We start from the raw sequence: 12312 nt of genomic DNA, 5'->3' as shown, positions 1-12312 counted from the left end.
CAGGGGTTGAGCCTGCCTCAGACCAAATATAAAAACCCACACTGACTTTCAAAGGCAGAAATTACACAGACCAAGCATGCTGACCACAGTGAAATAAAATTAAGCTTTGTCCAAAGGCGGAGTCTCTCCATAAAGCATTGATTCTTAGGCAGAGGGAAAGGAAACAAATGCAAGCATTCACTCTGGGAAGTTCACATAGGGAAACCAAGCGGGAGGAAGGAAGTGATTTTTCAAAAAAGAAAATCAAGGGCAAAAAATAGAATAAAACCAGGTTTGATAACACATCTAAGAGCTCGTTCTTTGAGTTAAAAAGAAAATGAATCAGAACGGCAAACATCTGGCAGTCGTTTCCAGAAAGATGAGAAAACACATTATACGAAATAGGGAATGAGAACATAGTGGGTAGGAGATTAATAATATTGTAAGCACCCCATAATATGCACAACTGACTCTGTGATTATACCTTGGGAAAACTTACAGAATTGGATAGGTTTGCTCTTAGGGTAGAAAAGTGGGGAATGCAGATTTTCCCCCAAAAAAGTCCTACTGCAGAATAAGCCTATGCACTAATATAAACAGTCTCAGGAGGAATAAGAAGATTATGGAGTATTATTCCCCAGAGAGGCCAGGCCTGGAGTTTGGGGTCTTTTGCTCTTTTCAGCTCTGGACCTGATAGCATCCTGTCCGGCTGCACCGGAGAGGAGGGAGTTACAGGAAACCTCCCTAATGCTCACACAAAGCCAGCACAGTTCTGAGCCCAAAGTCTGACAGAGGTGCTACAAAAAAGAAAGTGACAGGCTATGAATAGGTCTATTAAAATTCCAAATAAAATACTAGCAGTTTCAGACCATATTTGTATTAGAATGACAATAGTTCATGTTCAAGTAAAATTATTCAAGGAACACAAGGGTATTTTAATGTACCACATTAAGAGATTAAAAAGAAGCCCAAATCCTCTAAGAAGATGCCCATAAAAAGGCATTAAAACAACAACAACAAAACAGAAAAAAACAAGCTTCATTCTTGGCATAATAGAAAAAAAAATGCTTCAGTACCTTGGATCAAAAATCCAGTTCTCTAATAGTTACCATCTTTTAAATAGTCTCAAACCTTGAGTGACATTGCATTGACTTCAGAATTAACCAGGTGTTTGTTTAAAATGCACACACACACACACACACACACACACACACACACACACACACACACTCGCACTTTTATATGTTGATCAGTAGCCTTTGATGCAATAGGAAAGCATGGGAAATACCCAGAAGCCCAGTGTCTCAAAACCATAAGCATTTGATCTTGATATCTTCCTACAGATTTAGAAGAGGTGGCTCACCTGATCTCAATGGACTTTCTTATGGTCAAGGACTGAGCTGGCTGTGGCCATATGAGGTGAGGGTCCATGACTGTGCTCCACACCCCTCCGTATCCGAGGCCAGCATCTTCGCCTGGACATATCTTCTAATGGTGATATCAGTAAGTACAAAAATCCTTTCTTTCTTATGCTGCTGTTTCAGAGTCCATATCCCACTGACCAAGAGAGACAATGGTTAGCCCTATATCCCACTGACCAAGAGAGACAATGGTTAGCCCTATATCCCACTGACCAAGAGAGACAATGGTTAGCCCTATATCCCTCTGGCCAAGAGAGACAATGGTTAGCCCCATATCCCTCTGGCCAAGAGAGAGAGACATTATAGAGGCAAAGAGATAGAAAAGTAACTTGGGCAGGGTGTCTGTGATTCAGTCTGAAGCCCACTTCCTTACCCCTTAAGAAGCTTCAGACTGTTAAGATCAAGGTCATCAGAGGACCTTCTCTGCGTGATGGAAGGTCATCTGCTTTAATCACAAGTCCTGTGACGCTGACTGTGGAGGGCCACCACATCACAGCAATGTCTGCCCCGCCACCCAAGGATGAGGACTAGCAAGACCCTGGCACACACACAATGAAACAGCTCAGCATCACCCAGGCTTTGAACCGAGGACGATCTCGGGTGCGCTTGTCTTTGCTAAACAGGCTGCACCAGGGATAGCCTCTCCACCCCCACTTCCTATTCTTCTGTGTGGAAGGAATAGGAGACACCAGGATCCAAAACAATTAAATGTGTACTCAGAGACCACAGGGTTTTGCTGCCGCCCCTTTGAACTTAGAAGGGGTAGCAAAGCAAAGGAAATGGGGTAAGCCTGACAGCTGGGAGAGGGCACTGAGATTCAGGCCAGAGTTCTAGGGGAAGACCCTTTCTTACGCTGCAGGGGCCCCTGGGAGGGAGGATGAGCCGATCATTGAGCAGTCCCTCTGGGACCTGTCCTAGATGGTCCCAGTTCCACAGACAGCAAGTGCCTGATTGCGATCTGGAAGGGCTGCATCTGCCCGTTTGCTAAGGACAGCACCTCCCCTGGGTGTCTCTGTCCCTCACAAACAGCTCTGAGGTCACTGCCTCCTTCAGGGCACTTCCTGACACTGAACGGTGCCATTCAAAACCCTTCCTTTCTAAGAACAAGCCAATGGCTGAAGCAGGGTTTTCCCAGGTCCATGAGCAGGCCCTGTTCCACAGTGTGAACGCCTCCAGCAAAATCCACAGAGCAAAGAAATAATAAAAACGCAGATGCTTTGACTCCTGAGACGAAATCACGAGGCAAAGGGCAGGTACAGGCGTCCCCGTGACCCACAGCCCGACGTGGCTGCTCTGACGTGCGTGCAGCTGAGGTCACAGCTGACTGCTTGCCAGAGGTTCCGCGGTGACTGTGGAGATCGTGTGTCTTTGCTTTGCAGTTATGTAACCGCCTTGTCTTGAAGGACTGCCTGTACTCACGTGAGGACAGCCACCTTCTTCCAGTACCCGCGCTGGGTCACAAGACTCAGATCTCCGTGTGCCGATTTCACGAGAGGTCATCGACCAATTTGACCCGTGAAAGAAATGGAAAACTGGCTTTCCTGGCATCCCTCATTCACCGCCCCCTCCCTTCAGCTTTCTGCCTGTTTCATTTGATTAGAGTGTCTGAACCCCTAATAATATCACCTCCAACCACATGAAAAGGGCAGCCTGGAGTCTACGGGGCAACTCGGGGCCTCACTGTGCCTTCCTCTTCTCGTTAGTTGAAAATAATTCTTGAAGGGGGGAAACAGCATTTCAAAAAGAACTTTTCTTTTTCCAGAGATTTGAAGCAGGATGTTATTATGCGTCTTCTATTACATTAGGAGACTTTATTAAAACCATCTTTCTCTGGCCTTTTAAATCCGAGGCGTGCAGCACACTTGGCAAGCACACAAATACCTCCATAATGACGAACAGAAATATATATGTGTTTGTAACAAGGACACTATTGTTCTTCTACAATATGACCCCTTTGCTATACATTTTTCCTCCTGGCATCATGGAAAAATAAACCTTAGATCATTTTGAGATTTATCACCAAACACTTGGAATTCATGGAGTAAAATTGAGGCATGGGTTCCCTTCCTCCAGATCTTTCGGGCTTCAGCCTGGGTCATTTGTGCAGTGATTGCATGTGCTTAATTAAAGCCCACATTTGCCAGCTGGGTGCTCCATAAGGACTAGAAATCACTGAATTTACAAAGCGTGATTTCAGACTGTGCCCTCATGGGCATTACAGCAAGTCGGGCACACAACAGACTCTAAGATCTCACAGGAGGTTGTACCCTTCTCCCCAGCATTTGATCCTTCCCTGTGGTTCAGATGAGCTCCCAGCATGCCAAGTGCCAGCCCAGTGTATCAGCTGTCCGCTGCCTCAACAATGCTGAGTGATAAACAGGAAATCTCGGCTAACACAAATGTGTTCACTGGATCCCCAACCCTATGGGTTTCTGCTGACCTGGACTGGGTTCATACCTGGTCAGTGCGAACCGTCTAGACGGCTCCACAGGCCTGGCTGGGTTTGCTTACAAATGAAGACTTGACAAGTAGTGGTTTGTCTCCAGTGACCTCAGATAAAATGATCCTGCCTCCTCTGACTTTTTTTTTTCTCAGACCAGCTCTCGCGACCAGATGGAGCTTCCTAACAGAAAAACCGCACGTAAACAGCTGCCTGGCCTCTCTGGCCTGGGGCATGCTGATACTGGGCTGGCTACAGGCAGTTACCTGGCCAGGCAAAAGTCAGAGATGGGGAGGATTGGAAGCCAGAGGGAAATGGCTTAGCAAGGCGGCAAGCAGATGGGTGGAGAGCTGTGTTTGTCCTTTGGCCACAGAATGCTCCCGAAGTCACAGGCATGTGCCAGAGAGCAGGGGTGTACAAGCCCAGAGGAAGAGAAGCCTTCTGGCCTGGGTATCTAGGAAGGCTTGCTGGTGGCCTCAGGGAGAGCTGCTTCCACTTTGAAGCAGTGAGTAGTGAAGACTGAGGGCTGGGCTTTCATGGTGGCTTCTACCAGGTGGCTCTGCTTCCTTCTTCCTGCTGTTTGTCAACCTCTGTACCCTCGGGAGGAGGAGCTGGTTGCCCCCTCCTGTAGCTTGAGCTCCTCCTCATCTTCTAGCCAGGAGTTAACTAATCCTTGAACTCACGGTAAGATTCTAAAGCAGCCCTTTGTAAGCAGAGAGGGGATTTCAGCGAGTCTGCCCTCTGACACTGAAACTCCTAACTTCCCCAAGAAGAGACTCCCTCCTGGTTCTCTGGAGGACTGGTTAACCCTGTGTGTGTCCTGTGCTGTGGGAGAACCAGTTATCAGACCCACTAGCTTGTCACCAACAGCAAACTGAAGTGTTCACATCGTTGGTCTCCATACAGTGTCCCCCAGACACACGAGCATTAGTTCACTTGTGGAATGTGGGTTTAAATTTATGTGTCAACACCTGCAAAAGAGAGCGGGGCTGGGGGGTCATGAGGGGAAGGGGCCTTAAGTGGGGGGAAGGTGGGTAATGGAAAAGCCTGGGGGGCTACGAAGAGGAAGGAAGGGCAGTTGGAGCAGGGGTAGGCAGTAGGGAGGATGAGAAAGAAAAGGTCACAGTGGCTTCCATCACTTCCTCCTCCTCCAGCTTTGAGATTTCTTTTTCTTTCCCTATCAAGTTCAGTTTGTGCTGCCCAGCTAATTTTGGGAGTGGGGCCAGCCTTGGTGTGCAGTCAGCGTGACCAGGGTCACATCACTGAAGAAAACTGATTCTCTCTGTGGTGGTGTGAGTGAGAATGGCCAACACCGGCTCATAGATTTGAGTACCATGTCCCCAGTTGGTGGAACTGTGTGGGAAGGATTAAGAGGTGTGGCCTTGTTGAAGAAGGGGTGTTACTTGGGGTAAGCGTTGATGTTTCAAAAGCTCACACCAGGCCCAGTTAGCACCCCCTGCCCCGCTCCTCCCCCGCCTCTCTGTGTGTGTGTGTGTGTGTGCGCACACGCGCGCACGCCTCATGTTTGTGGGTCAGATCTGAGCTCTTAGTTACTGCTCCAGACAATGCTGTACCTGGCTGCCTGCTGCCACAGGCCAGCCATGATGGTCGTGGGCTCTAACTTTCTGCAGCTGTAATACCACAGTAAATTATTTCTTCTTACATTCTCTTTGGTCACGGCAACAGAAGAGTTGCCCTCCCCAGAAGCTCTCAAATGCCAACAGCTTCTCTGCTAGCAGTGGGATCTTGTGCCCACTTTCAAATATATGGAGTCCCACTCCACGCTGGGACTCACAGAGGTCTTGTATGTGTTGGTGTAATTGTTGTGAGTTTGGATGAGACATCTCTTTCGTATCTGGCAAACATCCTTTCTTTGATGCTATCGACAGCGCTGACTCTCGGAATCTTCTCATACCCTATTCTACCAAGACCCCCTGCCGCGGGAGGAGAGACGAGCTCTGTGTGCCCCACTTAGGGTTGGGCGCTCTACAGCCTCTGATTCCCTCCACACCAGCCAGCTGAAGGAGGTTTGTGATAACCACCATCTGCCTCAAGGAGAGGTTTCTCTGCCGAGGGCTGAGGGATGTGCTGACCTATGGTTGAAGCTGTAAGTCATTACCAGTCAAGGTGGGAATCAGCATAGATGATTGGAAGGAACCTTTCCCACGTTCTCACTCCACATTCGCTCCTTCCACACCCCAGTCTCACCTGCCTAGGAACACTCGCCAGCCTCTCCAGGAAATCCAGCTACCCCCTTCATGGTGGAAGGGCGGCCTCCTGTCCACACAGACACCTGGCCTCCAGATGTCTAGCAAAAGCAGTTAAAAAAAGTGTTCCCCACTGCAGTCCCAGGACCCCAGGACAAGCCAACCCAGTGCTGTCATCTGGGTTTCTACAGGCTGCATGGAAAAACACCGGAGTTCAAGGGCTCACAAGCTAGGAAACTCTATAAAGTAGCAGGCATACCCCCTGCCCCCCGTTCCTCAGATCTGAGCTGCTCACATGCAATGGGCTTCTGAACCACTTACTGCTTCATAGAACAACACCTTCTGCAGTGATTTCCCACTGGGGCAGCTGGCCCTGTGCATCCACATTCAGCCCAGAGGACTTCATGACCAGGTCCTGAGCGACCCCGACCATCACATCACTCACATTGGGGCTAGGCTGTCACCCGGGAAAGACGCTGACATTTAGAGCTAAGTAGAGATGACTGACAGGTAGGTAGGTAGGTAGGTAGGTAGGTAGGTAGGTAGGTAGATTGATAGATATATAAACAGATGACAATAAATGATACATACATAAACAGATGATAGATGACAGATGGTGCATAGATTGAAGAAAGAAACATAGGTAGATAATAATTAAATGGTAGATGGTAAGTAAATGACAGATAGTAGATTGATGGATGATCCACAGATGACATTGATAATAGATTAAAAAAGACAAAAATAATAAATGATACATTTATAGGTGGCAGATAGATTGGTAGTAAATAGATAAATTGAAGGAAGGGAGATGGGGAGGAGAGAGGAAGGAGGAGCCTAGAGGTATTTAGGTATCTGAGGTGTTGGTCATACTCTTACTACTATCTATGATGAGTAAGAATTTTTACATATAGTTCTTGTCTAAGGAGTGGACTCTTGAGGTGGCTGGTAAAATTTCAGATAACAAGTTTCTCTAAGAAGATGCCCATACTTTAAGTCGGTTTAGAAGGACTACATTTGAGGAAATATAAGATAAAATTTAAGCAAAATAAAATAAAAATCAGACATGAAGTTTAGTAAAACCATCACAAAAGGAGAATGCAGGGAGAGAAACTGGGTCAGCAAGGGCTCGGAGTTCAAGCAGAATAAAAACATGGGCTTCATTTTAGTGGCTCTCAAATGACAAGTGCTGTCCACAGCTGCCAAGATAAGCAATTGTGTGCCCCACGTGTTAAGGCCACCATGAGCTACGATACGAGAAAAGACCCCAAAGAGGGGCAGCCAGGTAGAGGTGATGCTGAGGGACACTGGGGAGCTGTGTCAGGAACAAACAGAGATTTAGTTTGTGAAAAACTCAACATCAGAGAAGCTGCAGTTCTTTTAAGTTAATTCAAACTCTTGACACCACACCAAAAAAAAAGAAAAGAAAAGAAAAGAAAGAGAAAAAAAATCCAAATCTTGGTACTGGAAATAGACTGAAATTCTAAATTTTACTTTGAATAATGGAAGACACAAATAGCCAGGAGAACGCAACAGTGCAGCCAGTCTCGTTCTGCTGGCAACCAGCAAGCTTGCAGCCGATGCAGTTCCAGTCCTGTGCCAGGTGCATGGGCCCAGCCAGCGGCAGAGAACAGGTCCTAGATTGTGGGGTGACTTAGTTCATCATACAGGTGACACGGAACCACAATGGAGAATCGACAAAATACTGGACATGACAAATGGCCCATTTCCTGCGCTAAAGTGGACGCGTTCTAGCTTGTACTGCAGACCAAGGCCAATCCCACATAGATAAGAGAGCAAAAGTCAGATGAAAACCACCGCGTCTCTAGCAGGAAATCCTGGGGCTGCACTGAAGGGGAAGGATCGTCTAACTAGGACTCAAACCAGGAAGCCACTCCTTGAACTCACTGAAAGTATTGGAAACTGGTTTTGTGAAACAAACCCGCAAGCACCACACACCAGCCTGGCCTCTACAACATGAGGCATGCCTTCAAGGTAAATCCTCATTGTTTGTATCCTAAGGGCTCGTTTCATGCATATACCATCATAAACACCCTTAAACCAAGATGAAGAACGCAACCGAGAAATAAAAAGATAGAGTTTGTAATTTAAAAGAACTAGTTTCTTTAAAAATTTTATCAAAATATGCTCAAGCCCATGAATAAAATGAAACTTGAAAATTATTATCACTGGAGAACCTTGTTTCTTGGATCTGGGAGATGACCAAGGTCTGTACATCTCCTGGTGCTGAGAGGAATAGCTATACCCGTGTGTGATAGGCAGCTGTCACTGCAGACAGTCCTGAGGAAGTATATTGCTGATGAATAAGCCTTCTGCACACTGTGAATATGTATTACTTGGATTGGGTTAGTACAGAAGCTGACCGGGCAATAGCTGGACAGTATAGAGTTAGGTGGGAAAGCCCAGTGAAGATTGCTGAGAGGAAGAAGGCTGGAGTGAGGCATCGCCAGCCAGACACAGACAGGACAGGAGATGAACATGCCATGCTAATAAAGGTACCACCATATAGCAGAACGTAAATAAGGGATATGAGTTAACTTAAAATGTAAGAGCTAGTTAGTATTAAGCTTGAGCTATTGGCCAATCATTTACAATTAACCTAAGTCTCTGTGTGGTAATTTGGAAGCAGTTCCTGGGATGGGAAACATGCACCAGTACTCCATGAAGTCACAAAAACAGGAAGCCGAACTTCCCAGGAAAGTGTCTTTAAGCAGAAACAAATGAGGAAATTCAAATGACCAAAATGAACTCTGTGTAGCTCCTTCTGTGTCATGAGAAGACAGCATCTTCAATCACATAGAGATACAGGCTCTGGAAGGCCTTGACTGCTCTCCCTGGGTGACGAACTGCTGAAGAGAAGGCAAGTCTGAAACATCACAGGAATGTGGCATGTGGCTGTGCCCGCTGTGTGCTGTCACCACACGAAGCTACGGTGAGGGCCCTGCTCTTGCCATCCCCGAGCAGTGCGTCTAGAAGCTTTCAGAACCCAGCACCTTATTTGTTCTGGTTTGCTTTCCTGTTGCTGTGATCAGCATCACAGCAAAACCCAATGTGGGTAGGAAAGGGTTTATTTGGCTTACAGGCCACGGTCCACCGTCGTAGGAAGTCAGGGTAGGAACTGAAGCAGAGGCCAGAAGCGCAGCTAACTGGCTTTTCTACAGGCCGTGCTCAGCCTGATTCCCTATGCATCTCAGTGCCCTGGGTAGCACGGCCCACAAAAGGGTGGCTCCTCCCATATCAATCATTAATCAAGAAAATGCCCCATGAACACACCCATGGACCAGTGTGAAGGAGACAATTCACGATTCTGGTATTCAAATGCTCCCAACGCCGCTTAAAAGACTCAGAATGGGCAAGTGCCGTGGGGATTTAGACAACAACATCAAGTGGTGTCTGCAGGTCCTCACTTTTATCTTAGGGTTCAAACTCTCTGACAGGCACAGGGACATGAGCAACAGTTCCTTGAAGCCTTTCTGACTAGCCCCCTCCAGAGGACTCAACCTAGCAGGCTCTCCTGAGCTGGGCCCAGCAAAGGGGAATAACAGCCCCATTCAGAACCTGTGAGTGCTTCCCACCAGCCTGCTGACATGTATGACATTTGAAAACACACAGCTATAAATGACTAAAGGACCTTCTGCCGTGATGTCAGCCGGCCAGGGAAATGTGCTTCCGATACATGTCACTCCGCATTTGATCAGAGATGAAAGCGTCCGACTTTAAAATGAAAGTGAATTAAAACAGCTGCTTCCTGGGCCAAATGAAAGGCGGTGGAGTCTAGAGGGGATCAAGAGACAGGCAGGGCCAGCCGGGGGCAAGTCTGTGGTTTAGGGGAGTCAAGAGCGCAGGCATCTAAGGACGCCCACATAAATCTGTGTTGTTTTAAACCTCTTCTGCCTCCCCAGGACTTGGGAAAGAGTGTGACTTTCATGAGACCAAGCTCCATGGACATAGGTGTCTAGGACCCAGAGGGAAGAGGACACAGGTTATAAGTTTTTAACACATATGCACAATTCTTCCTGGGCTTCTGGGAAGTATGTGGTTCCCATTATTTCCTTGAGTGAAACTCCTTTTTATAGCTCTTTGATTGCAATCCTTTTAGACTCAAAAAACCAATTGCTAGTACATGAAAGAATTATATGCTCATTGCTACACCATCAATGTCGAGTTCTTGGCCTAAGTTCTTATTTGTGTTTCTTAATAAACTTATTAAAAGAAATAGCTCTCACTGCCATATGGGTTTAAAGTCAATAGGTTTTAAAACTCCAAAATAAATTATTTGGAAGCCCAGATTGCATGAAATAATCAAAATGGAATCTTTCTTAAGGTTATAAATTGATGTATTTACAAGATAATGCCTTAATTGTTTAGTTGTATCAAGGGGATAGAACAGAAAAGATGGACCCAGGATCATCCAATGCCTTCAACAATGTCGCTAACCCTTGGGAGCCCGACGCAAAGTACATCTTGATTGTGAAACGGTCCCCACAGTGTATGAGTTTGAACATTTGGTCCCCAGATGCTGTGAGAGGCTGTGGAACCTTCAAGAAGTAAGCCCTTCCTGGAAGAGGTAGGTCACCTGTGTTGGTGTTATGTGACTCTATTAGGAAGACATGGAAAAAATGTCAACTCACCCCATGTACAGAACCAACTACAGACCAAAGGAACAATATCACCAAGAGACCAAGGAGACCTCTGCAGGGTGACCACCACACTGGGAGGACACAGGGAAAGAGGAGCCAGATCAGGAGTCCATGAGGGGGATACACAAAGAAAGGCTGAGGGAGTGGGAGCATGTTTGTTAGCAGCCGAAGAAGAGAAACCTTTAGCCTACTAGCTGGGTCACATTCTGTGTGACTAAGGAAACAGGCTTAGGGGAATCGCAGGACAGGGTTCACACCATGCGTTTGTGTGAGGAGGCTGGGAGAGTGTCTTAATGTACACACCACACAAGTAAGAGGCAGCAAGAAGTACAAGGGACTGGGCTAACTTGCCCACCCTGGGGTCCCCAAGAGTCATGAGCTCTACCCCCTGGCTCTACTCAGAAGTGTCCAAAGCAGGAGCAGGAGCTGTAGGCCGAGACTGCTGGTTTGTTTCCCAGCCGCCCAGACCCAATAACCACATAGAAACTATATTAATTAAAACACTGCTTGGCCTATTAACTCAGGCTTCTTATTAACTCTTATACCTTAAATTAACCTGTTTCTATTATTCTGTGTATTGCCACAGGCTGTGGCTTACCAGGTAAAATTCCAGCATCTGTCTCCCTCGGCAGCTACATGGCATCTCCTTGTCTCTGCCTACTCTCTCTCTACATCTGTGTTCAGATTTCCCATCTGTCTTTATTCTGCCCTGCCATAGGCTCAAAGCAGCTTCTTTATTAACTGATGGTAATAAAACATATTCAGAGCATACAGAGGGAAATCCCACTTCAAGGGTCTAAGAGTGGCGCCATGTTTCTAGAAAGTACGAGTTGTTTCTTTGCAGGGGCAAGATGACACAAGGTCTCGTGTCCCCCAGGCTGGCCTTCTGTAGCCTAGGATGAGCCTCCTGCTTCCAGCTCCTAAGCGCTAGGAAGGCAGATGTGGACATCTGTACCAGGCTTCTGGATGGCTTTCCTCTGCGTGATCTCCTCCGCCCACCTATGAGTCTTTGGTGAGCACGCAAATGATGGACACCTGACAGTAACTGAAGTAATAACTCAAGGCCACTCACACGGAAAGTAATAAAGATGAGGGATTATTTATTTAACTTCCCAGAAATTGGCAGATGTAATTGGGGGAACAGAACAATTGGAAACATTTTCTGAGTCCTCTCTGTGAAGATCCCTGGTGCCAAAAGATGACAGAAATGAGACCATCAAAAACAGATGCGTGAGGAGCAGCAGGTACCTAAGTCGAAGCAGGATCTATCTGTAGAGAGCCGCAGCCACAGGAGCTCACAAGTGAAGAATTCATATCCAAGACACAAGACAGATTGGTGTTCTGGTGACAAGGTAAACTGCACCATGCTTGCACATGCTACTACACAAGACAAAGATCTGATTATACCTTGCTTCCTAGTTTTGCACCTTGGATACAGTCTTTAAACCCCGGGCTTATACCTCATCCCAAGCATCAGTGGAAGTTCTCCTGTCCTGTCTCTGTAGCCCCATTCCTCACTCACAGTAGGACCTACAGTGGGAAGAGGTGCCCCAAGTGTAAGCCTTGCCAGCTCCCTCCTCCTCTTCCTGTCCTCTGGCCCCCTCCCC

At 47.0% G+C, this 12312-nt stretch overlaps 1 long non-coding RNA gene across 1 annotated transcript in view; it reads left to right on the top strand.

Annotated features, from left to right (window-relative positions):
• Window positions 1–6623, top strand: part of LOC113458193 — a 7955-nt gene extending 1332 nt beyond the window's left edge. Inside the window, exons 2-3 of the long non-coding RNA XR_003378613.1 lie at window positions 1323–1482; window positions 5730–6623. This is a non-coding gene — a long non-coding RNA (uncharacterized LOC113458193). The remainder of the gene's footprint in view (window positions 1–1322; window positions 1483–5729) is intronic.
• Window positions 6624–12312: the final 5689 nt, after the last annotated feature.

This window comes from Microtus ochrogaster, unplaced genomic scaffold (genome assembly GCF_000317375.1).
Source record: "Microtus ochrogaster isolate Prairie Vole_2 unplaced genomic scaffold, MicOch1.0 UNK7, whole genome shotgun sequence".
Lineage (NCBI taxonomy): Eukaryota > Metazoa > Chordata > Mammalia > Rodentia > Cricetidae > Microtus > Microtus ochrogaster.
The sequence above is the reverse complement of the archived record's forward strand: the minus strand, read 5'-3'. Positions and strand labels throughout refer to the sequence as shown.